The 5,240-nt window shown below is 37.5% G+C and overlaps 1 non-coding gene across 1 annotated transcript; it reads right to left on the reverse strand.

Annotated features, from left to right (window-relative positions):
- Window positions 1-144: 144 nt before the first annotated feature.
- Window positions 145-216, reverse strand: TRNAD-GUC. The gene has a single exon. It is a non-coding gene; the product is annotated as a tRNA-Asp (tRNA).
- Window positions 217-5,240: the final 5,024 nt, after the last annotated feature.

Consider the following 5,240-nt stretch of genomic DNA (forward strand, 5'->3'; position numbering starts at 1 on the left):
CACAAGATTTCATATTATATGTTAACACACAAGATTTCATAAACAATTGTTCATCCAACTTTCTTTTCAAACTACCGACATGATAGGTTCACCGCTGTCCAATTTCGAGTTCCGTTAAAATTACGGAAAGAAAACAACTAAAATCGCCGTTGCCGGGGATCGAACCCGGGTCACCTGCGTGACAGGCAGGAATACTCACCACTATACTACAACGACTCATAAAAAATAAATTATGTCTTAACGCTCCAAATTTTACTAATCGTCTTTAGAAAAAGCGACCCATTGTCAACGCTCTAGATTTTATCAATTGAAGATTCGGAACAAGTAATCCAAATTCAAATCCGGTGAAAATTGTCAAAAGAAAATTAAACTTATTATTGTCGGGGTTCAAACTCATGTCTATCGAGTGACAAGCGGGAATACTCACTACTGTATTACATCGACCTCTGAAAAATATATTATTTGTAAACACACGGGAGAAAAAGGAATCCAATCCCGAATTTCAAATTCAAAAGAAAATTAAAAACAGTCTGCTGCGGCGGATCAAACTCGCAGGAATACTCACCACTCTACAACGACGACTTTGAACAATATAATATTTGTTAACACATCAGATTTTATCAATCGCCGTTACAAAAAGTAATCCAATTTTGAATGCGACTAAAATTGTCAAAACAAGATTAAACTTGTTGTTGTTCGGGATCAAACTCATGTCACTCGAGTGCAAGCAGGAATGCTCGCCCTTGTATTACAACGACCTCTTGGAACATAATAACTCGAGTGACAAGCGGAAATACTCACCACTGTACCACTACAACGACCTCTGAAAACATATTATATGTTAACACACAAGATTTCATAAACAATTGTTTAGCCAACTTTCTTTTCAAACTACCGACATGACAGGTTCACCGCTGTCCAATTTCGAGTTCCGTTAAAATTACGGAAAGAAAACAACTAAAATCGCCGTTGCCGGGGATCGAACCCGGGTCACCTGCGTGACAGGCAGGAATACTCACCACTATACCAGAACGACTCATAAAAAATAAATTATGTCTTAACGCTCCAAATTTTACTAATCGTCTTTAGAAAAAGCGACCCATTGTCAACGCTCTAGATTTTATCAATTGAAGATTCGGAACAAGTAATCCAAATTCAAATCCGGTGAAAATTGTCAAAAGAAAATTAAACTTATTATTGTCGGGGTTCAAACTCATGTCTATCGAGTGACAAGCGGGAATACTCACTACTGTATTACATCGACCTCTGAAAAATATATTATTTGTAAACACAGGGGAAAAAAAGGAATCCAATCCCGAATTTCAAATTCAAAAGAAAATTAAAAACATTCTGCTGCGGCGGATCAAACTCGCAGGAATACTCACCACTCTACAACGACTACTTTGAACAATATAATATTTGTTAACACATCGGATTTTATCAATCGCCGTTACAAAAAGTAATCCAATTTTGAATGCGACTAAAATTGTCAAAACAAGATTAAACTTGTTGTTGTTCGGGATCAAACTCATGTCACTCGAGTGCAAGCAGGAATGCTCGCCCTTGTATTACAACGACCTCTTGTAACATAATCACTCGAGTGACAAGAGGAAATACTCACCACTGTACCACTACAACGACCTCTGAAAACATATTATATGTTAACACACAAGATTTCATACAATTGTTTAGCCAACTTTCTTTTCAAACTACCGTGTTGTTGGGGTTCGATCCCAAACTACCGGCATGAACGGTTTACCGCTGTCCAATTTCGAGTTCCGTTAAAATTACGGAAAGAAAACAACTAAAATCGCCGTTGTCGGGGATCGAACCCGGGTCACCTGCGTGACAGGCAGGAATACTCACCACTATACTACAACGACTCATAAAAAATAAATTATTTCTTAACGCTCCAAATTTTACCAATCGTCTTTAGAAAAAGCGACCCATTGTCAACGCTCTAGATTTTATCAATCGAAGATTCGGAACAAGTAATCCAAATTCAAATCCGGTGAAAATTGTCAAAAGAAAATTAAACTTATTATTGTCGGGGTTCAAACTCATGTCTATCGAGTGACAAGCGGGAATACTCACTACTGTATTACATCGACCTCTGAAAAATATATTATTTGTAAACACACGGGAGAAAAAGGAATCCAATCCCGAATTTCAAATTCAAAAGAAAATAAAAAACAGTCTGCTGCGGCGGATCAAACTCGCAGGAATACTCACCACTCTACAACGACGACTTTGAACAATATAATATTTGTTAACACATCAGATTTTATCAATCGCCGTTACAAAAAGTAATCCAATTTTGAATGCGACTAAAATTGTCAAAACAAGATTAAACTTGTTGTTGTTCGGGATCAAACTCATGTCACTCGAGTGCAAGCAGGAATGCTCGCCCTTGTATTACAACGACCTTTGCAACATAATAACTCGAGTGACAAGCGGAAATACTCACCACTGTACCACTACAACGACCTCTGAAAACATATTATATGTTAACACACAAGATTTCATAAACAATTGTTTAGCCGACTTTCTTTTCAAACTACCGTTGTTGGGGTTCGATCCCAAACTACCGGCATGACAGGTTCACCGCTGTCCAATTTCGAGTTCCGTTAAAATTACGGAAAGAAAACAACTAAAATCGCCGTTGCCGGGGATCGAACCCGGGTCACCTGCGTGACAGGCAGGAATACTCACCACTATACCAGAACGACTCATAAAAAATAAATTATGTCTTAACGCTCCAAATTTTACTAATCGTCTTTAGAAAAAGCGACCCATTGTCAACGCTCTAGATTTTATCAATTGAAGATTCGGAACAAGTAATCCAAATTCAAATCCGGTGAAAATTGTCAAAAGAAAATTAAACTTATTATTGTCGGGGTTCAAACTCATGTCTATCGAGTGACAAGCGGGAATACTCACTACTGTATTACATCGACCTCTGAAAAATATATTATTTGTAAACACAGGGGAAAAAAAGGAATCCAATCCCGAATTTCAAATTCAAAAGAAAATTAAAAACATTCTGCTGCGGCGGATCAAACTCGCAGGAATACTCACCACTCTACAACGACTACTTTGAACAATATAATATTTGTTAACACATCGGATTTTATCAATCGCCGTTACAAAAAGTAATCCAATTTTGAATGCGACTAAAATTGTCAAAACAAGATTAAACTTGTTGTTGTTCGGGATCAAACTCATGTCACTCGAGTGCAAGCAGGAATGCTCGCCCTTGTATTACAACGACCTTTGGAACATAATAACTCGAGTGACAAGCGGAAATACTCACCACTGTACCACTACAACGACCTCTGAAAACATATTATATGTTAACACACAAGATTTCATACAATTGTTTAGCCAACTTTCTTTTCAAACTACCGTGTTGTTGGGGTTCGATCCCAAACTACCGGCATGAACGGTTTACCGCTGTCCAATTTCGAGTTCCGTTAAAATTACGAAAAGAAAACAACTAAAATTGCCGTTGTCGCGGATCGAACCCGGGTCACCTGCGTGACAGGCAGGAATACTCACCACTATACTACAACAACTCATAAAAAATAAATTATTTCTTAACGCTTCAAATTTTACCAATCGTCTTTAGAAAAAGCGATCCATTGTCAACGCTCTAGATTTTATCAATCGAAGATTCGGAACAAGTAATCCAAATTCAAATTCGGTGACAATTGTCAAAAGAAAATTAAACTTATTATTGTCGGGGTTCAAACTCATGTCTATCGAGTGACAAGCGGGAATACTCACTACTGTATTACATCGACCTCTGAAAAATATATTATTTGTAAACACACGGGAGAAAAAGGAATCCAATCCCGAATTTCAAATTCAAAAGAAAATAAAAAACAGTCTGCTGCGGCGGATCAAACTCGCAGGAATACTCACCACTCTACAACGACGACGTTGAACAATATAATATTTGTTAACACATCAGATTTTATCAATCGCCGTTACAAAAAGTAATCCAATTTTGAATGCGACTAAAATTGTCAAAACAAGATTAAACTTGTTATTGTTCGGGATCAAACTCATGTCACTCGAGTGCAAGCAGGAATGCTCAAACAAGATTAAACTTGTTATTGTTCGGGATCAAACTCATGTCACTCGAGTGCAAGCAGGAATGCTCTCCCTTGTATTACAACGACCTTTGGAACATAATAACTCGAGTGACAAGCGGAAATACTCACCACTGTACCACTACAACGACCTCTAAAAACATATTATATGTTAACACACAAGATTTCATAAACAATTGTTTAGCCAACTTTCTTTTCAAACTACCGTGTTGTTGGGGTTCGATCCCAAACTACTGGGCATGACAGGTTCACCGCTGTCCCATTTCGAGTTCCGTTAAAATTACGGAAAGAAAACAACTAAAATCGCCGTTGAAATTACGGAAAGAAAACAACTAAAATCGCCGTTGCCAGGAATCGAACCCGGGACGCCTGCGTGACAGGCTGGAATACTCACTGCTATACTACAACGACTCATAAAAAATAAATTATATCTTAACGCTCCAAATTTTACCAATCGTCTTTAGAAAAAGCGATCCATTGTCAACGCTCTAGATTTTATCAATCGAAGATTCGGAACAAGTAATCCAAATTCAACTCCGGTGAAAATTGTCAAAAGAAAATTAAACTTATTATTGTCGGGGTTCAAACTCATGTCTATCGAGTGACAAGCGGGAATACTCACTACTGTATTACATCGACCTCTGAAAAATATATTATTTGTAAACACACGGGAGAAAAAGGAATCCAAACCCGAATTTCAAATTCAAATGAAAATTAAAAACAGTCTGGTGCGGCGGATCAAACTCGAAGAAATACTCACCACTCTACAACGACGACTTTGGAAAATATAATATTTGTTAACACATCAGATTTTATCAATCGCCGTTACAAAAAGTAATCCAATTTTGAATGTGACTAAAATTGTCAAAACAAGAATAAACTTGTTGATGTTCGGGATCAAACTCTTGTCACTCGAGTGACAAGCGGAAATACACACCATTGTACCACTACAACGACCTCTGAAAACATATTATATGTTAACACACAAGATTTCATAAACAATTTTTTAACCGACTTTCATTTCAAACTACCGTTGTTGGGGATCGATATCGAACCTAAACTACTGGCATGACATGTTCACCGCTGTATTACACTGCTGTATTATCAATCGAAGATTCAGAACAA

This window comes from Cucurbita maxima, unplaced genomic scaffold (assembly GCF_002738345.1).
Source record: "Cucurbita maxima cultivar Rimu unplaced genomic scaffold, Cmax_1.0 Cma_Scf01385, whole genome shotgun sequence".
In the NCBI taxonomy this organism is placed as follows: domain Eukaryota; kingdom Viridiplantae; phylum Streptophyta; class Magnoliopsida; order Cucurbitales; family Cucurbitaceae; genus Cucurbita; species Cucurbita maxima.